General features: G+C 39.9%; 1 long non-coding RNA gene across 2 annotated transcripts; it reads right to left on the reverse strand.

The window, feature by feature from the left end:
* Positions 1-1,056: 1,056 nt before the first annotated feature.
* LOC133763359 (uncharacterized) lies at positions 1,057-5,714 on the reverse strand. Of its 2 annotated transcripts, none has more exons than XR_009866400.1 (3): positions 5,466-5,714; positions 4,391-4,506; positions 1,057-1,147 (listed from the first exon to the last, which is right to left on the reverse strand). It is a non-coding gene; the product is annotated as an uncharacterized LOC133763359 (long non-coding RNA). The 2 variants fall into 2 exon arrangements; XR_009866399.1 differs by lacking the exon at positions 1,057-1,147 and adding an exon at positions 1,313-4,228.
* Between the last annotated feature and the right edge of the window lie 17,880 nt (positions 5,715-23,594).

Consider the following 23,594-nt stretch of genomic DNA (forward strand, 5'->3'; position numbering starts at 1 on the left):
CTTTCTCAACAGAGTGCATGACGCACTGCACTGCACCATCTTAGGGGTCTGTTTTTACTTGTGGCCTTTGAATTATTATATTACTTCCAAGTTTCACCTCTCAGTCCCTTGCATTCTTCATTTGTCCAATAATACTTTTTTTTTCTTAGAGTACTTGCTTTTGTCTTCCTGCAGCTCATCTACCTCTGGGGAAATTATTAGCTGTGAGTCAGACAGCACAGTCTATGACATGGTCTAACGGAGGAATGTTTTTCACATTGTCCATTGAAAAGGTACCAGGCTTAGAAAAGCACCTCCGTTGGCAACTTAAGCCCCAAACAGCTGCTGGCGCATTCTAATGAATACTGTGCTACTGGGATTGCATAGCACTTCTGCATTTCTCACATATTGAGCAGGGATCTAACCTTCCTACTCCTGCATTCCCCCTTTCCCCCTTCTTCCCCTTCAAGCACTCATTTGAACTCTTTTTTTTTTTTTTTTCATTTTGTCCATAGTGTTTGTTTTTGCCAAATGTCTTGGGTCCCACAGATCAGACTTATTCAAGTCTCTACCATGAAACAAGTACTGTAATCCATTACCTGGTGGCATCTTCCAAATAAGATCAATCCTGTATGCTGCAAAGGGACCAATTAGAAAACTATTTCCCTTTCCCTAAAGGAATTTGTCATGGCTCAGAGCAAAACCAACTTCCAGCAGTTTCTGTCCCCTAGCATTTCTGCAGCAGGAAGAGTCAATTGTTCCTCAGTATCTATGGCTCACTCCCCACATACATAGATTTGACAAAATCCAGTTTTTCAGGGAAAAAATGATTTTAGTTAAGCTCAGAAAATCTCAAATGTTTTCAACCTGAAGTTTCTAGTTTTCAACCACTGTTTTTATATCCTGCAGCTCAGCCTAAGCCACAGAGTCTTTGCAAGTTGTGTTGGTTCTGAAAGGCTTATTTCTTTTTTAGGCCACTAGATCTTTTGTGGATGTGACTTTATGGTTTTTTGCCAGAATTCATCAGTAATTATGAGTGTACTAGAAAATACAAAAGCAAGAATATACCTTGTTCAGGTGTCCTGCCGTAAGAGACAGGGCTTGATGGGTTTGTTGTCAATGAGTAGTGTTCACACAATCTTCATGTGTTACTTCTATAGACATACAGCTAATAAACATACAATGACATATGGTATCTTATATAATATATAGGTTTTATTTTTACTATACAGAATACTTATTCTTTATTCATTGGATATTTAATTATATATACAAAGTATTATCTATACCAACAAGAAAAACAATTCCATTTTAATTATATTTCTACCTATTAATATATAGAGAACAGATTTTGTGAATTACATAGATATGATTCTAAGGATATAACAATACTTTCTTCCCTCCATCTCCCCCTTCTCCTTTTCTTTTTAAAATTTTCTTTTAATTTTTATGATAACATACTTTCGATTCACTTTAAAATCACAGGTTTAATGCTCCTATAAATAAAGAGTTCTACAGCAAGAAATAGACCACTGTACTAAAAAAAATAGACCACTGCTACTCAGGAGCACAGACAAGTTTTATGAACAAAAAGCAAACCACAATATGCTAATTTCACTCATATACATCAACGTTTTTTGTACTCTGTATATTAGCTAAAAAAGATCAGAGAAAACATATATTTGTCTTTGTGGGTCTGGCTTATTTCATCAAACAGAATGGCCTCTAGTTGCACCCATTTTGTCACAAAATACAGGATTTCATTCTTTTTTATGGCTGAGTAGTATTCTATCATGTATGCATACCACATTTTCTCTATCCAGTCATCAGCTGACGGACATCTGGATTGACTCCATATCTTAGCTATTGCGAATTGAGCTGCTAAAATCATAGAGTGCAGATAACTCTTTCATATGCCAACTTCATTTCCTTTGGGTATATTCCCAGGAGTGGGATGGCTGGATCATATGATAGATCTGTTTTCAGATTTCTGAGGCATCTTAATAAATATGATTCCAACCTATCGACCTTCCTTTGTCTCTACCAGTCCTACTCCTCAAAGATAATTAACTTTTGACTATTTTTATTTCTTAAGTCTTTCAATAGTTATCCAAAATAATACACTCACATTGATTTTTCTGTTGCTGTAGACTGTAGAAATTTAGTTCTTAATTTTGCTCTATGAGGATTTAGCTATTGGTTTTCCTTAGTCCTCTCTCTAGAAAGTTTTAAGATATTCTCTTGGTCTTTGGTGTCCCAAAATTTCACTATAATGTGTTGAGGGGTATCTGTCTGTGTTTATTATACTGGATACTGTGTAGACTCTTCATATTTAAAGATATCCTCCACCCTTGGGAAATTCCTCTTTGGTATTTTGTTTTTTATAATATCTGTTCTCTCTTTGTAGAATTCCTGTTAATGAAATATCAGATCTCCTAGGATTGACTTTGAATGTCACTTACTTGCTTGCCCTAATCTTCTTACTAATTTCCTTTTGTCCTATCTTTTAGGAGTTTTCCTCAACTTGGCCTTATACCTCATATACCCTGAATATTCATTTGTAACATCATATTTTAAATTTTCATAATCTATTTTTGTTCTCCATTCATATGTTTTCTAAAAATACAACACCCTCTTCTTGTTTCATACATGCCACATATTCTTGGGTATTTCCAAGCATACTAAATTAGTTTTGTTCTGTAAGTTCTCTTCTATTCCCCAAGTTCTCTCTTCCTTCTGGGGACAGCTGCTGTGTTCATCTGTCTTGAGATTTCTCTTTTTTGTTGTCAGCTTTTCTCCAATATCTGGTGAGTTTTAACTGTCTCTCCAGATATATGAAACAACAATAAGCAGGCTTCCAGAAGCTCTGTGCCTACCTAAGGGTGTGTCCATTGACAGCCTTTTTCCAAGCTGAAAGCCTAAAGATTGAAAGACCCCAGTAATTAATGAGGAGGATTTTGCCCTGGGTTGCCAGTGCTCCTAGTGGCTACCCTTGTCCTCTCCCAGTTTCTTCTATTCCACTGGAGAAGAATGCTCCAGTTATTTTGCTTATGGTTAGTAAGTCCCTGGATTTATATTTCATTTAGAGTTGAGGCAGATGGGTATCTGTGGCCAACTGTCTTTCTCCCCTCTACTGTATCAACTAATATCCTTTCTTCTGAATTCTACAAGTTTGTTGAAATCTCCCTGGTCTCTGTTAGTTTTGTTGTATGAGGTTTCTAAAAAATAAGCTTTGTGTGTGTGTGTTTGGGAGGTATAAACACATATGGCCATTTCATGATCCAGAATGAAAATCATATGTATCTCCATTTGTCTCTTTTAGAGACCCAGGTAAACCTAATGACTACAAGGTTCTTTCACTCAGATGAGATCAACAAAGCTTCAAAAGATTGAACTCACACTGGAATAAGTTATTTCTAAGATTATGGTGAACATCTATGTCCCTACAAATGAGGGTCATAGTTTTCCCCTTTATATGGATGTTATTAGAATTTAAGGATAACATAAATGTATGAATTTCCCTGGTACAATGCCCAGATCATAGAAGGGTCTAAGTTAATATCCTTTTTTTTTTAAATTTTCCCTTGTGACATGGTGAATATGAGTGTCAGGTGAAAACAACAAATTACATTATTTGATATTATTTTGCCCCTGCTCCTAGTTGCAGCTGAGGACCTCATCTGCACCTAGGATAGATTTGGACATAGCACACTGCTAGTAATCTGAATGTTGGGGTTGCTGATTCCTTTTAGATTACTAAAAGTTGTAGACTACAGAAAATAGTTCACTGGGGGGGTTTGGTTATTGTCATTTGCTTGTTATTATTTTTTGCCTCTACTACTTGAATTCTGGCTAGTTAATGGAAAGAAAGTCTTTTTCTAAATTTTGTGCAGCTAATGGGTTTTGCAATCACTGGTTTCAGAAATTTCTTTTAATAGACCTGAACTAATTGCTTCATTTGGAAGAATGAAGTTTCCAGAGAGCCCAAGTGATGAAAGAAGGAGCAATGATCCCGGGGTGCCAGAGGTAACTCCAGCCCGGAGGACACCATACTCAGAAACAGCTCATGAATCAAAAATGAACTTCATACTGTAAATAAGCCCAGAAACATTCTGCCGAGCCAGTTCTTAGTTGACACATGCTCTGGGCATCGTCAGCTAGTTAGGTCTTGCAGAAATATGAGGAGCATGGCCCAGTAGAGGCCTTTCAAATGATTCATTTGTTCCTAAAGCTGTCTTGGACTGAAGTTCTGCAGAGTGAGGAAGCAGAGCATTGGGTCAGGATGAGCTTAGAGGTACACAACCGTACTCAACCTTGAACTTCTCCTTAGCTTGTACTTCCTCAGGCTAATTACATCATCCCCTCTAAGCCTTCGTTTCCTCATCAGAAAAAAGGAGGTAGTAATTCTTACTTCATGGGGTTGTGGCAGGGATCGAGTTGTAAAGGGCATAGCAGTGTGCTGGGCAAACAGTGGCTTCTCAGCATGTATTAGTTGTTCTCCTTTGCTCCATACCTTCCCAGCTTCTCCTACAAGGAAACAGGACAATGATTACCACAATAAGCAGGGCAGTCTGTGTAAACACCGAGGAACCCAGGCACTGTTTGGCTGGATCCTAGCCTTTAGAAACTTGTACTCCCCACGACTGGGTGACTCATGAAAATAATGGACCTTGGAAAACAAGGAGCACAAATTTAGAACAACTGGGAGAACTGGAAAGTGGATTAAAGCTATTTACCAAACAGTGGCATTGTGCAATCCATGATATTTTTGAGTTTTAAATTCTGAACAAATACATTGGACCTAAAATTTTGTTTACAGCGTTAGGAATTCTTAATCACTTTACTTTGACTTCACAGAAATAGCAGCTCTCTCCTTTTCTTTTACTTGAGGTAGAAGATTTTTCTTGAAGCTGAGGAAATGAAGAGAGAGAGAAAAGACATTCTCCATAGGGCATTTACCCTTTCTGTAGCTCATGGCCTAAAACCAAACAAATCATTATAAAAACTAGAAGAAAACACAAAGATAGCAATTTTTTGAGCAAGAATCTTTAAGCCTACTTAGTGAAGGCTAGGGGAATAGAACAGATGAGAAATAGTATTTCAAAATGGTCCCTTTCATTTGGCTTCTACGTTGGAAAGGAACCTAAACAAATACAAACACTAGAATTCTCAGGGCACAGGAACTGTGGGTGGCTTAGCTTAGCCATTTTCCCAACCCTTTCTAGGATGTTGGGGAAGAAATCATCAGAGCAAAGGCCTACCACCTAACAGGGCATTTTTCCACACTTTCTAATAGGTCCCCAAGGCTGTTTCAGTCAGATAGTGGAGCAGGATGGTACCCAAGTATTTTTGAACCATTCTCTGCCTTCTTGCCAAAGAAAGTGGGCAATTTTAAAAGGCAGTCCACTGGAAGCTCTGAATGGGTGTACTGATATATTTTAGAGGTTTCCAACACACAATGCACTCAAGGCACATAAAAAACTTACCTACTCATTGATCAGAGGAGGTGGTAGACTCTCCCACTCTCAGTATTCCAAGTTGAAACCATTTCTCTTCTCTTGAAAATTGGAAAATCTGCTGCTATAGATTAATTAGTTGGGCTCATGATATTGCTCCATGTGGAGCATCTAAATCTTATCAAGAGTCAGATAACCATTTTTTACTCACAGTTAGCATAGTTTGAATGACTACATTAATTTCTTACTTGAGATGCAGCTCTGATGAGTGGTAGAACAGAAGAGGGATTTTGCTGAATAGAGAAATGCTGGCTGTTTCCTTATATATTGTATTGCCTCATTCTATCCTTAGCCTTATTTTCCAGTTGAATTATGAAGCATGACTCAGGTTACTAAGACAGAGGCAGTTTAACAATACGGTCAAGTCAGACATTCCTGGATTCAAATTCTAGGCTCATTTATTTGCTATGTCTTGAATAAGTTAATTAAATCTGTTGAGCCTTGGTTTCTTCATCTTTACAATGGAATAATAAGAGCTATGTCATAGGATTATTATGATAATTTAATGAAAACATGTATGTCAAGTCTTTGAGGTACAGTCTTAAATATAGTAAATACTCAAAAAATACTGGTATCATCATCATTATCATCACTATCATCTTTTGTTTCTAGTAGGAATGGTCTCTGAGCAGACACTGTTAGTTACTGCCTAGCCAGATTCAGTTCTCTTGGATCCTGGAGTTTTGTTTGCCCTTCCTTTAGTTACAAGAAATAAACCACATAACCTCTACCACCCTATTTGGCCTTGGGGACAGGAGCAGGCTGGAAGGGAGATGTGCACATTTCTAGGATTTCTACTGGGTCTTAAACACATCTCTGAAATTCTATCTGTGCCTTATTTAAGATCCTAAAGCCAGTTTAAAAAGTTATAAATAGCCACAGGAAATTGTAGATGAATTTGGATGTGCCTAGACATCTGGGGTGCTTTTCAAGAGGTAATAACTATCCTCCTCTGTCCATTTTAAAACGTTTGATGTGCAGGTTTCAAGGGAGACAAATGACAAGGAACAAAATTTTTGTCCTGCTTTCACATTCTACGAAATCCCTTGGGACTTTTTCTTACTCAGCATGTGAAACTGACCCCAGGATACAATATTTGTGAACAGCTCTGTGCAAACAACAAGCCTTGGTTTCTTTCCCTCCTTCCAATTCCCCGTGGAATTTTCAGGGATGAACAGAGTCTTTTCATGCTGAGAGCAAGCAGGAATAAATCAGTACCTACTTGCCTTTTCACTCCCTTTCCTCCCTGCCACTTTCACAATCCTCATTTAAGGATTTGTGGAATGAACGAGACACATCTTGATTTGTTTGTGGTGTGCAGAAGTTGAAAGGAGCCAGAAAGAAAAGAGAAACATTTGCACACCTCAGGAGGTTTGGGAAATAAATTTTAATCAGAGAAATTCATTCAAAGGCACATCTTTTCAGTATACAAGTATGTAAAATAAACTATTTTTTAAAAATCACATTGCCCTTCCAGGAGGCTCCTGGAGACTTCTGTGAGACCATTGAGAGTCAGTCTGGCAATGAGAAAGCAAGAGCCAAGGAACTCAGAATGCCTATGTGAGTCATCCTTTGCATGAATGATGTGTAACTCAGCTGATAATTTAAGATCTGACTCAGGTAACTTACATATGACTGACTTGATTCCCCCTTTCTGTGTTCTGTGGAAAGCCCAATGCCTTCCCAAGAGTGCTGCAAATTCCCAGGGGACATACAAATTCAGGACCACGTTGGAGCCAAGCAGCTGACACTGAATTGCAGTTCAGTTCTTAAATTGGAAATTGCAGAGAAAATTAATTAATTTTTTAAAAAATATCATGTAGGATCTCTGTCTTTAATGTGCTGTACACTGTTATTTAATGCTATAACTAGTACTCCAACAGTATTTTTTCACTTTGTGTTGCTATGTGGGTGCAGACTGTTGAAATCTTTACTTAATGTATACTAAACTGATCCTCTGTATATAAAGAGAATTGAAAATGAATCTTGATGTGAATGGAAGGGGAAAGGGAGTGGGAAAGGGGAGGGTTGTGGTTGTGAGGGAAGTTATGGTGGGGGGAAGCCATTGTAATCCATAAGCTGTACTTTGGAAATTTATATTCATTAAATAAAAGTTTAAAAAAAATGCTATGCTAACCTCATGCAGAACTAGGTGTGGAGGATAACTTCTCTCCCTGATTTTCACACAAATCTACTCATCTGGATCTTTTTGAAAGTTTGCAGCAGAGAGATAAACACGAAGCACCACAAACAACTGAAGTGTGCTAAATAGCCTCATCTGCCCTTAAAGATGCCTTTAGAGACCCTTCAACGAAAGCACCAGGCTATCACCATGCTGCTGGACTTGCTCCTGCTCCATCTCCCATCTTGGTCATTTCCAGTGGGCAATTTATTGTGTCTCTCCCCCCTTTCTGCCTCTCCTGTTGATTGTCTCTTGCTTTTGTGTGTCCACAGGGAACCACACTTTCAACTTTTCAACCCCAGTGACTTAGTAAGGTGTTTTCCTGTGTTACAGTGGTTCCTCCCCAGGGGAGAATTCTAGAGACAGCTGCTAGAATAATAGTTGTTTGAAAGCTTAACAAACATGTTTCAGAGGTGTATAAAAGTTCACTGAAAAGTGACTACAATCTAAAATCAATTTGATGATAGCTCACCGTTTAGAGTACTGATATGGGTAGACAATACTGGTCAGTTTAAAAGCATGTATTGTGATTCTGCCATTAGATTTCTTTTAAAGATTTTATTTATTTGGAAGTCAGAGTTACAGAGAGAGAGAGGGAGAGAGAGAGAGAGAGAGAGAGAGAGAGAGAGGTCTTCCATCCGATGGTTCACTCCCCAATTGGCCGAAACAGCCGGAGCTATGCTGATCCAAAGCCAGGATCCAGGAGCTTCTTCTGGGCTTCCATGTGGGTGCAGAGGCCCAAGGACCTGGGTCATTTTCTACTGTTTTCCCAGGCCATAGCAGAGAGCTGGATTGGAAGTGGAGCAGCCGGGACTCGAACCGGTGCCCATATGGGATGTGAGCACTGAAGGCAGTGGCTTTACCTGCTGTGCCACAGCACCGGCCCCTGCCATTAGATCTTGTAATGACTTTTCCATAAACATCCTTCTAGGAAAGGAACTTCACAGAATATTTTTCTTTGTTTTTTTAAAAAATAATTACTTATTTATTTATCTATTTATTTGAATGGCAGAGTGACATAGAGAGAGGGAACAACAGAAAGAGAAAAGGGGAGAGAGAGTTAGAGAGAAAGAGAGAGGGAGAGGGAGAGAGGGAGAGAGGGAGAGAGAGAGAGAGAGAGAGAGAGTTTGACCTCACAGTTTACTCCTCCAATGCTCATAACAGCCCAAGCTGGGGCAGAGTGAAGCCTGAATGCACAGGCGATGTGAACATCTCTGGTTTTGACTTTCCAAACTATTTTAATAAAATAACCCTGACTTGTTCTTCCTTTTGCTTGGCACCAGGCTGGACAGAAAGAGCTCTGTGAGATTTCTTTTCATAATGAGAAGGGTTATGACCAAGCTATTTATTAGCTTCCAAAGGAAGATATACACCACATGCTTTTAAGTTACATTCTGTTGTCCACTGATGTCTTGTTCCCACATGGAGTGCATGTGTACACACTCACCCCCATCACATTCAGAAGAACCCAGGCTTACAGAGGGAGAAGGGAGAGGATGGGTAGCAGACACAAGAAAATGGAGGAAGAGCTCTTCTATTCCCAAATCGACCTCTTCAATTTCAGTCTGACTCCTGCAATGCCTTTAACACAAGATAAAAGTCCTCATTTTTGCAATTTTATACGAGACTTAAAGCATGATCCCAGAGGAGCAGCACAGTTAGTGTATTTTCATAATGATGCAAATTAACATTGGATCTTTTTTTCCTGAGAGCTATTTTCTTACGAGTAAAAGAAACTCCAAGGGCATTGAAGTAAGAGGAGTTGAAAAAGTGAAAAAGAGAGAATGTTGATTGAACCCCTGCCATTTACCCAGCAGTTTCTGGTATTTCTTTCTGGTATACACTACTTACCTCGTATATATTGTATAACCAGCAGACACTCTGAAGGATAAGATTGCCTTTTGCACTGTGGCACATCTGCCCAACCTTAGTCATCCCAACATGTTCTCTACCTAATACATAATTTAGCAAACCTCTATGGACACACACACACACTCACTCACACACTGTGCTTAGCATTTGGTATGGATCAGTGGGAACTGAAAAGCCGCAGCACCCCTCCACACACTCTCACACACATATGCACTGTCTCTATTCTGATGTATGCAGAAAAAGCCAATCTTCTACACCTGAAAAAGCAAAAGGCACTTTGATTGCATGGCCAGGTAGGAGAACAGCAGGGCAGTGAAAAGAGACTGAGTATGAAGGGGATACAGTTGTGCTTACTTTCTTCCTCCATGCAAGACAGAATCGTGTGTGTGTGTGTGTGTGTTCACATGTGTATTTTCAATGTATGAAGAGGCCTTGACATGAGTGGACAATACTGGTCAGTTTAAAAGCATGTGCTGTGATTCTGCCATTACATCTTGTAATGAGTTTTCCATAAACATCCTTCTAGGAAAGGAATCTCACAGAATATTTTTCTTTGATTGTTTTTTTAAAAAATAATTATTTATTTATCTATCTATTTGAAAGGCAGAGTGACATAGAGAGAGAGAACAACAGAGAGAGAAAGAGGGAGAGAGAGAGGGAGAGGGAAAAGGAGAGAGAGAGAGAGAGAAAGAGAGAGAGTTTGATCTCCTCACAGTTTACTCCTCCAATGCTCACAACAGCTGGGCTGGGCCAGAGTGAAGCCTGGAGCCAGGAACTCCATCCAGATTTCCCATGTGGGTGGCAGGGACCCAGGTACTGTCTTTTTCTTTCTTTCTTTTTTTTTTTGTATAAGATTTGTTTTGTTTCTTATGCCATGTATGAAGAACAATGCATAGCTCCATTATTAAAACAGTGTACAAAAACTAAACCAAGGAGTCAGTACTCACTTTGCCAATTGATTCAGTACAAGTGGCCCCTCTCAAAAGGCAGCTTTCTTGGGTTCACTGTGGATAGTTTGGGGCCTCCCATGGAGAAGAGTCAGAAGAAGAAACCGGACTTAACTGTTCAAGAGGAATTTCTTCATGCAGCTGAACTCACACACAGAGGTGTCAGGCTCTGAGTGACAAAAGTGACACAGAATTTGGAAGAACATGTTTTCATCTCAGCCCATCACTACACTGGTCCCCAGGTACAGTCAACTACAAAAACACTCCAACCCTCTGAGGACTGGGAGCCTTGAGCAATGACATTCTTGAGGTGAGCCTGGGATGTAGGAAACTTTTCCTGCTGCTTTTGAAGCAATCTATGGGGGACAGAGAAAACTGGAGCTGGAGAGGGAGGGTTGAGTCGACATCAAGTGGTGATGACAGATGCCTTGAAAGAAGTGGCAAAAGCTCCTCCAGGGACTCTCAGACATTACTCGGGGCTAGGGAAAGGAACTCTGTACAGGTTGGCTGGGATTCTGCTGAAGCTCAGACAAGAGCTCTTAGGCTTGCAGAAATTTGGGCTGTGCAGGCTTCCTTACCATGGCGAGGTAAGGTGGTTCCTTCAGGGGAAGAAATATCCACCTGCAGTCCAACTGCAGGGTATAACTGGTTTTCCCTAGGTCATAATGGTCATGAGAAAAACAGGTTCCTACTGGGCCCACAGTAATTATTACAGGTTTAGCTCCAACCCCAAGGGTTTTGTTACTTCAATTGCAAAACTCGCTTAACTTCAATGTGTCTGGTGTTAGATATTTTTTTTTCTCGATGATAAGGGCGATAGGAGAGAGGAGTGACCCTAGACCCACAGGGCTCAGTGTCTCCTGGGGCTGCCACATGGAAAACTCCCATCCCCCATGCCTTGTGAAGTGTTTGTGAAACAGTTCTTCCTAATTATACTAACATCTGACATCCCCCTTGGTCCCCACCCCATTGATTTCAGAGATGAGCCATAGGGGCTGGGCCAGGAGACAAACACTTAGGAGAAAATGCTGCCTTGTTCTTAGAATTATCCCTCTTCTACCCCCAGGGCTTCAGAGTCAGTTTGTCAACTTGACTTTTCCCTTGGGCTAAATTCTCTCCAAGTTTCTAATGGAAATATTGTTGGCAGTGCCATCCTCCTAACCTGCCAAATATATTTTGACATGCCTTAATCTCATCAGATGTAATTAGATCAAGATTAAGGAGATGAGTTAAGTTAGATACAACCTAACTAATATCAAAGGGTTTGTCTGCCAGTTCCAAAGGCTCAAACCATGCTTTCTCTCTAGGGTCCTCAGGACCCTCATTCAGTGTCTGTCTTGACTTTGAAAAGTTCTCAAGGTGGGTATGCAGATTGTGTTTGCCTGCATTTGTTCTTTCATACAGGACATTATAAAACAAGATAGTGACATCACCAATATAAACAAAGGCCGGGGTAGCAGCAAAGTAGGAGCCAATCATTCCAGCTTGGAGAACCAGAGATTTCATGGAAGCAGTCAATATATCAATTCAGGCCTTTTAAGAATGGGCAGACTTTTAACAGATAAAATAGTAAAGGTGTTCATTCATTCCCCCTTCCACTCACAGATATCTTTATGTGTCTGGCTCTGTTCTAGGCAGCCAAAACACACAGGGATAGGGTATCATTCCTGCCTTCAAAGAGCATGTCGATGTTAGCAAGGCACAGAGCCCCAGAAGGCACATGGCAAGTTCAACGGTAAGATCTAGGGCCCACTTTATACTGAGGCAAGACTGAAAGCACAGGAGAGGAGAAGGTAGGGGTAGCACAGAGGATGTTAATGCCACACTAAGAGTTTAAGGTGTATTCTGGAGACTCATAAATCACTAGGACTCTGGAGTTTTAAAAGGTCATGATTAAGTTATATTTTAGCTTACAGTTTTCCAATAGCTTCCTATCGCCTGAAGCATTTAAACGGCTCCTTGTTACTCATGACCAAGGTCTGGTTCCTACTTAGATTTTCAGCCTTATTCTAAACTACTCTCCTTTTCCCTGCTGCCTATGGACCTCACTGGTCTCTTATTATCACACCACCATAGGGCCTTTGTACAGGTGGTTTCACCTTCTAGGAAAACCCTTCCCATTTTGCTTAATGAACTCCTCCTCCTTCAGACCTTGACTGAGTCATTATTTTCTGACCTTCCCTCCCCATCTAACTTGCATTTGAGCTAACCCTCTGGTATACACACATGCATATCTGTGACCCTTGCTTACTCCCTGTCTCCCTCACAGCCTATCATCCAGGGCAGGGGTTCTGTTTTATTCCTCATTTTCTGTCTGGTGCTTGGTGCAGCACCTGGCACACTGTAGTCATGCAATCAGTGTTTACTAAAAGTAAAGAGAAATTGAATGTCTTTTTTTTTTCCTGTAACATTGTCAGGGATGGTTGTGGCTGAAGGCACAACCTGGTGACTTCACAGTTAGCAATTTAGTTGTAAATTAATAATAATCTCTAATCTCTCCTTGTGGCAGCATTGAGGTCATCAGAGTGATAGGTCTTCCTCTAACAGCTGATTAGGCTGAACTCAGGGGCTGATCAATTCCTCTCTCCAGGAGTCATCACAGCCTAGCTTCTGGGTGTGAAAAGGTCCTATTGTTTTCCATTGGTTAATTAAGTGCAATGGCTAGTCACAGATCAGAAAGATGACAGTATCAAAATGAGTGAGAATGTGCCGAGTGGGAATGCAGTGAATTTTAGCTGTGTGTGAAGAAAGGGCTGAACATTTAAATTACAGAAAATCGACAGCCCCAAGAAAATTGCATTTATCAACTCTGAAATTCTGAATGGTTAGAATAAGTACGCTGATGAATCTGTGTTTCTCTCTTCTTGTTGATTATGTGAGAGGAAATGGGCTCAATCTGTAGAGATAGAAATTTGAGCAAATTATTTCTCAACAAATTTCCAGAGATGGCTTATAAGGTCTTTTTTCTTGGGATGAAGGATAAGGTTGAAGCAGGGATTTTCACTGCTCTGTTGTTGAGCATCCTCCTGCGTCTGGATAGTGTGGGTGGAGGAAGGGGGCACAGAGTTCCCCTGCCCATTAGGATTATGCTGCCATGCAGGGATCCAAAGCTATAGAATGACCACTCTGCAAGACGTTTCTTGTTTTAATCTGGTAATGTTTTGCAAACCCCATGAATCATCACATATGCCATGCTTGAAAGATTTTGACAAGTTTTATGAGTCCACCTAGTGCTATTTATTTTTGTTCTCTTTCATTCCTTCTCTGCAGGGAGGAGCACTTTCAAGGGCATCCTTCACAGAATTGGACAGGAGCCACAGTGGCAAATCTAACTCCATCATCCTGGGGCAAGGAGTAGCATGCCAACTCCCTGGTATGGCATTACATGACTGATAGAAGCAGCTATTTGCACAACTAGAAACCAGAGCAGATTCCAGGAACTGGAGGTGAGTAGGCAACATGCTATTTTTGAATGTAAGTAACCCTTGAGGGATGTCCCAGATCCACGTCTGCTGGGGACCTATCTGCTACAGTTTAAGATTCATCCACAGGCTCTGCCCAAAATGACTGCAGTACGGCACCGTGCCTGAATTATCCTCCGTGAGAACTTCTGCTTTGGGACACTGCACTGTCCATGGAAGTGGTAGCACAACAGTGCTACATAGATCATTTTAGTAATTCATTTAATTGAGTTTAGTATCTAAATCCATGCTATCCAGTACAACAGCCACCAGTCACACGTGGCCAAATTAAACTGTGACTCGTGACTACAAATCACCACAGCACACTTAATTTCAATCCTATGAAATTCTGGTTGGCATTAAATCACTCCCCCTCAAAAAAAAAAAAAAAAAAAAAAAGGAATCCATGGTCAGTAAGTTTAAGAAACTGGGCTTAAGCCAACTCAAATCATTTTCTATTGCACAATTCATAAGCACTTTTAACATATTACTGTTCACTATACCCTTCTCGGCATAATGTGGGCAATTCCACAATGATATATAGCCACAGCAGACATTCTGTTTGTTCCAACAGGGTGACTCAAGGAACACACCACCTGAGAAATGTGGTGGAAAGGACCCAGAAAGAACGTGTCAGGCAGAGAGAACTGGGATCTATGTCATTTGTGAGATATGCTTCCCAAAAGCATGGACTGTGACCATCAGGGAGTTAAGCTTAGCTGCCTTGCCATGAATTGTCTCATGCTGTCGACATCCCACTGACTTTCTACCACATTTGCCCTATACCAACCTTCATGTCACTTTCTATTCTGTTAAAAAAATGAAGGGGTTCAATTGGAGGAGCTACATGATGCATTCCAGGTTTAAAAGCCTATGGGTCATCCATACTAACTCAAATACTTGAAATTTCCTACTTTTTAAAGCACTTTCAAACCATAGGTGAATGGTGCCTGAAAAGTTGAAAACTAAGCTGAGTCAATAGCCATTGTATCACAGCCTTCAGCTCTCTGAGGCCCCCTAACTACAAGGAAGGAAAGCACACCCTCCAGAGTATATGAAACTGGGGAATGCACATGGTACCTTACCAAGAAGGGAGTGAAGAAGCCTGAAGAAAAGGCAGTGTCATTACTCATAAGTAAGTACAGTGGATGCAAGAGCTTTGGATGATGGGAGTTTTTCCCGATGATAACTGCAGGCCTCTGAAGACAGGGAGGTGACATAGTCACTGATAAGCCAGTAGACTGGCTCACCATGACTGGTAAGTTATCTATGTGTAATGGAAAGTAACATGACTAGAATTAGTCAGACCAATGGGGGAGATCATACCAATTATCTGAGTGAGAGATGGTGGCCCAAGATTAGACCCACGTTTTTGGCTTGGACAACAAGGTAAATGGTGGTATTCATTTTAGGGAATAGAAGAATTAAAGGATGAGTAGGTTTAGGGCCAAAATAATATCAATGCCTTTCAGTTGGGACACATGAACTGTGAGATACTTGTGACAATGTCCGAGAGGTGATGTATAGTAGGAAATTAGAAATACAGACCTGGATCTCAACCAGAAGAACATGACTAGAGATTGTCAGTAGTAAAGGAGGAATGGCTAACATAAGAGGCAGTATGTGGTGATAGTTAACAGAGGGATCTGGAGCTCCACAACTTACCTTGTGGTGTAACTTTCAGCAAACTACTTTACTTGTCCACATCTCAGCTTCATCACTGGTAAAATGGGGGGAACTAGATTTTACCAATAGAGTCACCATGAGGATTAAATGAGATAGTATATAAAAACATATAGATAAAAGAATATATGGAATTCTTTTTTTAAAATTTGTTATAAAATTTATATAAGGGGAACAAATTTCATAGATACAGATTTAAGACCATAATGATACCACCTTATCCTCTTCCCCTCTCTCACCCCCATCCTTCCTCTTCTCTCCTTCTTACTCTTTTATTTTAATTCTTATATGGCACACTTTCAGTTTACTTTATAATCATAAGCTTAATCCTCCACTAAACAAAGAATTCAACAAGTAGTAAGTAGAAAAGCCACTGTTCCTCAAGTGTACAAAGGCTATAAATAAACAACAATAATAATAATATCTAAAAAAAATCTCCAAATGTCAATTTTGCTCAACTTCCATTACATTTTTGTACTCTATACATTGGTTACCACAAATTAACAATATTGATGTGACTATTTTCTCCTTTACAAGGTGAGAAAACTAAAATGAATGACCAATGTATAACTGCTGGAATCCAAAGTGGTAGTGTCAAGACTTAAACCTAATTCTTGCAATATCCTTCCCATTTTTCACTGCAGCTGAAAACTTTAACCACTCAATGCATCAAACCCTTATTTGTGAAATGAGAACAGGCCACAGTGATACCACCAGGAACATACTGACCTCATCTGAAATGAGGATAACAGTAATATACACTGTTTAAGGTTTTTATACTATTTACAGAACATTTAGAAAAGTGCCTGAGACACTACAAGTGCTACAGAACGCTTGTTATTAGCAGTAGAATAATGAATAATGATAATAGCAATCACACAATTTTGCCTGTAATCTGCTACTTGATAGAATAAAAATGTCTCCTTTTAGAATCAACCAGCTGGAATGGAGGTAGGTTTTAAGGGTGTGTCAAGCATTCCCTTTGCAATAGGAGGAGAAGAATCCTAGGAACTTTGTGTACCAGCTGAGTAAAACTGGCAAGGCGAAATCACTAATTATTCTTTGGCCTGGGTACGTGCACTTGGGAGGGATGGATAGAGGAGAAAGATTTCAAATCTCCTGATCTCTGGAGACAGTTGCCACATCTGGTATCAACTGAAACATGCCCTCATAAGGAATAAATACCTCTACAAAACAAAACATGGAAGATAGGCAAATGGGAGAAAAATGAGCCCAGGGATATAGAAAAAGCAGAGGTCAAAATAAATCTGATTCCTGGCTCCCTGCTCTCTGATCTATTCATGTAGCTTCAGGATTTGTTTATGATTGTTTGTGTAGTTGAGAATCTCTGGGGCTTTTCGATTGTTTTGTATTTCAAAGTCCAACACAGCAGGATGCAAGTTTTATGCCTCTATTCCCGTTTTATCAGGAAAGAACAGAGTGAAAACTTTTTCATCTCCCCCCTGCCCCACTCTCAACATGGCTGAGATGATTTAATGCCTCATAAGAGAAGTAATTTCGTGATAATGACACAAAGGCAGCAATTAAAAAATATTGCTTGTTTCAGGGTCTATAAATTGGCTGTTGGTAATTGACAACAGAATGTGTTTTCTAATCCACTGAAATGATATCTTATTGCAAGCTGGCATGGTAATTACTGTATTTGTACAGTACCAGAGGAGTTCCAGCCTGAGTTTGACAGAGAGTTGATTAAATCACCCAGGTGTAATTGAAGGTTTTGATTGCATTGCCTCTGAGCTGATCAGCATCAGTAATAGCCTGGCTGTCTGCTGTCATGTGCTTTCAGAGTGGTTGGTGTATCAGTCCTTTCCATCTCCCTCCTTAGTCCCCTGTCTCTGATGTGATGGTGTCAACAAAGAGCCAAGAGAGCTTCTCCGTGCAGAAAAAAAAAAAAAAAATGGGAGTAGACAGCAGATGCCTCATGCTGGACCTGAGTGACATCATTGGAAACAAAAAGCAACCTGTTTCTCACTGCCTGCTCTATCTCTGTAGGTGACAGGGGCATGCACTACAGCACTCGCAAGATGCAACACATGGACATATGTCTGTGTTACATAAGAAAAGGGCTTTAGCTCATTACCAGATCTGTGGTAACTAATAGAGTATAAAAATATAATGTGCGTAAGCAAAATTGACATTTTGAGATTTGATTATTGTTTAGAGCCCCTATCTGTTCTGTTGAGGAACAGTGTTTTTTTTTTTTGTTTGTTTTTGTTTTTTTTTACTATTTGTTAAATTCTCTACTTAATGGAGAGTTAAGCTTATGATTATAAAATAAACTGAAAGTATGTCATGGTAAAAATTAAAAGAAAGAATAAGAAAGGAAGGAGGAGAGAGGGTAGGGTGGGAAGTATCGCTATGCTCCTAAATCTGTATAAATGAAATACATGAAATATGTTCACATTATATAAATAAAAAATTGAAACAATTAAAAATGAATTACTTACCAAGGGGAGAAGTTTTACTGGTAGTTGTGCAGCATTTTGGTCAATTATCAAAAGACATGTGCTATGATGAACCTTTAAATATGTTAGTATTAGTCCACTTCTTTATGTGGTATTTTCTTAGTGATCTTTTTGCCTAAAGCACATTGCAGAAAAGAAATTAAGATACATAAATTAATTCCAACACAAAGATGAAATTGTATATTATTTATATATTTTGCAAACTAAATGGTATAGAAGAAAAAGAAATAGGAGAGTACTTTGAAAAATTCATGAAAAGTGGAATTACCCTTATCTTCAATATACTACAAACATATACTGGCCTTCGTTTAATATTATCTGAGGGTGATAATGAGGTGAACAAGGTTTCTTCTAGAAATTCAGTCTAGTCAAGAAAGCAGTAACAATAATAACATGATGACTGCTAATACTTCTATTGTTTACTTTGCATGCATTATTCTGAACTTCTGATGTAGACACAATATTTTTTTGTCATTTCACAAATAAACAAAATGATTGGGATGTTAAATAACATCTCCTATGAAGAACTGGAAACTGGTTGATTCAGTTTGACTCCAGGTCTTTCACAATAACCTGGCAAAGTAATTGCTGTCTCCACTTATAAATAAGAAAGCTGAAGTATAGAGATTAAGCAAGTTGTCCAAGTTCAGCCTTTAAAAAGTAGTGGAGTGTAACTGTAATCCAAAGCAGGAGGAAATAAATGTTTTAGCATGTCTGAGAAGCACTTTGTGAGCACCAAGGTGGAAGTCATTCAGATTGGTTTGTTGAGGGCAGCCTTCATAAAGGATACAACTTTTGAGTTGAGATGTTAGAGCAAGAGGCTGAGGTAGAAGGGTTGGACTGGCTTCTCACTGGGTGGTGGTGGTGGGATAGGTGTTAAAAACCAACTAGTGGGCCGGCGCCGTGGCTCACTAGGCTAATCCTCCGCCTTGCGGCGCCGGCACACCGGGTTCTAGTCCCGGTCGGGGCACCGATCCTGTCCTGGTTGCCCCTCTTCCAGGCCAGCTCTCTGCTGTAGCCCAGGAGTGCAGTGGAGGATGGCCCAAGTGCTTGGGCCCTGCACCCCATGGGAGACCAGGAAAAGCACCTGGCTCCTGCCATCGGATCAGCGCGGTACGCTGGCCGCAGCGCGCCTACCGCGGTGGGCATTGGAGGGTGAACCAACGGCAAAGGAAGACCTTTCTCTCTGTCTCTCTCTCTCACTGTCCACTCTGCCTGTAAAAAAAAAAAAAAAAAAAAACAAAAACAACAACAAAAAAACTAGTGTGCTACTTATCATCTGGCCCACAAAAAACAAAACACACACACACAAAACAACTGAACACAAAGAAGATAATTTTAATAAAAGGAAAGGAAATTTACTGACACAATTGGAAACTTTGGAGTATCTGTGGAATTTGTTAATGTATTCTCCAGCCCAATACCCTCCTGCTGGTGTGGAAGAGTGAGAACTGGCTATAAAATCCAGATCTCTTCCTCAAATTAACTAAGTCTTGTGAAAGGCCTCAGAGCCAGCCCCAGCTTTGTTTCTGGGATGGATGGAATCTTGCAAGAGCCTCCCTTCAAAATTCTGTCCATTTTTTGGCTTCAAAGGAAAACTGAGCTCAGAGGTGTCCATGCTCAGATGAAAATTCAGATGTGAAGACCAGGAAAGCTTGGAAGAACTTAATGGGGTTGAGCTGGGATTTGGAGGCTTTGAGTAAACATTCCAATATGTCTGAATGGTGCTCTAGAGGAACACTACAGAAAGGTGAAGATGTAGGTGGCATCTTCTTTTCTAGGATGGCATCACGGGATAGATCTGCCTGTAACTGGTCTCTAGAAGCCAACAATGTCCATTTAGTTACCTGAATTTATTTTCTGAAAATCTAAACCAGTGAAGATTTTTAATATTATCTTCTGTAGTCAGTACTTGGCTCCATTTTTAGGGATTAAAGAATGTTCTGGAATTCAATAGGAGAGAAATATAGCTCTCAGAGTTGAACACAGATGGCCTTTGATTCCTACGCAAACTCTGTGGCAAGGGCCAGTTCAAGAACATACATTTGGAATCTTGCCATTTTCTGTGCTAATGTAAACCAAGTCATTTTAAAATTCCTTTGCAGATGTGCAGGGTAAGTACTGGAGTGAGGCAAATGACCTAGCTTTGGGCATGAAGTATAAGGGAACAACTTAAATTCAAATCTAGATGAATTATCCCCAGAAATTCCTGATCCAAATAAATAAATACAGGATCAACAATAGAGATGTTTCTTTTTGGCTCAGGTCCAATATAGCTTGGCAGGGCACTGCAGAGATGTGAAGCAGTGGAGGTGCCTGATGTACAGCTAATGAAGAGAGGAAGCAGAGGCCTCAACAGTAGTTCAGATCCCAAAATAGAGCCTAGTTTTCAGGGTGGGCCTTTGGCTAAGCAATTTAGCCACTGCTTGGCATGCCTGCATCCCATATTGGAATGCCTGTATTTAACTACTGGCTCTGCTCCTGATTCAAGATTTCTGCTCTTGCATACAGTGGAAGGCAGCGGGTGCCAGCTCAAGTAGTTGAGTCTCTGTCACTCCTGTGAGAGATGTGGATGGAGTTCTTCACTCTAGATTTGGTTGACCCAGTCCATTGAGGGCATCTGGGGAGTAAACCAGTGGATGGGAGCTACTTCTCTCTCTCTCCCTCTCTCTCTCTGCCTTTCAAATAAATAAATGACTATTTAAAAAAATAATCCTAGATTTCTAGAGACCTGATGGACTAAGACTTCATTAATAACAAGAATATTTTTCTGTTGTCCAAATAATTAGAAATATTCTAGGATATGTCAAATCCAGGACTCACTGCCACCCCAACTGTTAGGTGCTCCTATTGTTGTCTGCAATTGTGTGTCAGCAGCCAGTCAGAACAGAAATATGTAGTCATAGTACAGGTGGACAAACAGAAGTATGGACCAATGCAGTAACTAGTTATTTCTTATTGCTGAATAAATAAATGGATGAACAGGGGAATAAATGGAATAGGACAGAGATGAAGAGCATTCCAGAAAACTCCCACAGCATGACTATTGCTCTATACTAGTGTGCATGCCTGCAATGATATCATACTCTGCTATTTACTGATCTTAAAATAGTGAAGAAGCTATTACAGGATAGCAATTATCACATTTATTCAGTATCTACCATATTTAGCTCTATAGTGGACATTTGAATTTGTTTTGCCATTTTTTTCAAAGATTTTGTTTGTTTATTTGAAAGTCAAAATTAGAGAGAAAGAGAGACAGAGACAGAGAGAGAGATACCTTCCATCTGCTGGTTCACTCCCCAGATGGCCGAAAAACTAGGAGTCAGGAGTTTCTTCCAGGGGCCCAAACACTTGGACCATATTCGCTGCTTTTTCTGGGACATTAGCAGTGAGCTGGATCAGAAATGGAGCATCTGGGACATGAACCAGCACCCATAGATAGGCAGTGGCATTACCTGCTACGCCACATTGTCAGTCCATTGTTTTGCCATTTTTCAAGCTCATTTGCTCATCTAGAAAAATCGAGACCATTAAATCTACCTTCAGGTTCTGGTGAAAATTTGAAAGTAAATATTGTAATTTTTATTACTTTAAATTAGATTGAAACAGGGGTATAGAAGAAATAAAAAATACAGTCCTTTCTTAGCACCTTGACCTGAAATTAAATAAGAGGTAATCCTATATTTCTGTACATTTTATTTATATAAAACAAATAATTCCATAACATTCACATAGATGTTTGATGTGAAAGAGAAAAAATGTTATATTCATTTAATTTTTAAAGGAAACACAAATGCTTTTTGGATCTATTTAAGAATAAATACATGGTATTTTTCATGTGCATCTATTAATTATGTGCATTAACTTACTTGATGAAGTTTAACTGTCAGTCAGGGGTCAGTTGAAAACAAGGTAACGTTTACATCTGTGAGCTCTCCATGGATAATCATGATAGAGTTAAAAAAAACTCTACATATTCTTCTATTCTCTAGATACTCTCCACATAGCATTGCAACATTTATCCATGGTTTAATCAAAGGTTAAACATATCCACATTAATCGTTTCTGGAAACGCAAGCAAAAGAATTAAAAAGTCTCAATTCCATGGCATTGTTTCTCCTGTGGCACACAATGAGAACTATATCCTAGGAAAATGAGTAGAACTTACTATTGCCCAGCTTCTCAGAAACAGACTCAGATGGGGAAAGTCATTGACAAAGGCTTATAGCAAGTCAGCAGTACCAGGTTTTGAAACTGGTTCTTCAAATGTCAAATTCCATGAATTTTCCAGTATCATTTCATGAATGGTCTCTTTCCTCACTTTCAAATAGTTTCTCCATTGCCCATCTCATCCCACTGTTCTGCTCACTTCTATCTCTACCTATCACAGGTATTTTTCAAAGTCATTAATTACCTCCTAATTTTCAAATGCAATTACCTCCATATATCTTTATTTAACTTACCAACTGTTTAGCATCCTACCGTGTACTGTTCTATCTTCCTTAAAACTATTTTTCATTGGCCTCAATTGTGAACAAAAGGACTCCAGTTTTCCAAATCATGAACCTAGGTAGTTTCACTGTCCTTTGTGACTCCTTTTTTCTGTCTTTCTCCTTCGAATACTCATACCTACACACCAGTTTCTTGGCTACCAATACTATCAAAAATAATTCAAACCACCTATCTTGATCTCAACTGTCTCTGCCTTTGTGCTTCTACTGTTGACTGGAATCTATGCAATAGCTATCAACATGTCCAATTTGTCTTCCTCCACGCTCCCAACCATTCCATTCTTCTCTAGAACTCAAAACATGACCGCATGTGGGAGTCAAGCAATAGGAGAAGGTTGTGTTATTGTATAGCAGCATTTCCAACAAATCTTCAATGGATCAACAGCATTTAGATCTACATAACCACAGAAGCTCTTTTAAATTTTCTTTATTTTTTATTTACTTGAAAGGCAGGGACAGAGAGAGAGAGAGAGAGAGAGAGAGAGAGAGAGATTTCATCTGCTGGTTCACTCCTCAGCCAAATCAGGACAGCCAAATCGAGGAGCCAGGAACTTAATGCAGGTCTCCCACATGGGTGGCAGGTACCCAAATATTTGGTTCATCACCTGCTGCTCCCAGGGTGTGTATTAGTAGGAAACTGAATCAGTGGCCAGAGTCAGGACTCCACCCCAGACACTCTGAAATGGGACGTGGATATCCCAAGTAGTGTCTCACCACTGCACCAAATACCTGACCCATACTACACTCCTTTATCTGCTGAATCCTCTCCTTCCATTTTTCCCTCCCTCAATCCCTTTACACTCTGCTAAGAGTTCCAAAGGGAGGTAAACTATGAACACAGAGAGTTTAGGTCGGATGTGAAAGCCGGTTGAGGGCTACAGATGCAGCACAGAGTGGTAGAAACAGCAATGGACTTGGGTCCCATCCGGACCACTTCCTAACCATGTGACTTTG

Source organism: Lepus europaeus, chromosome 7 (genome assembly GCF_033115175.1).
Source record: "Lepus europaeus isolate LE1 chromosome 7, mLepTim1.pri, whole genome shotgun sequence".
Classification (NCBI taxonomy): Eukaryota; Metazoa; Chordata; class Mammalia; order Lagomorpha; family Leporidae; genus Lepus; species Lepus europaeus.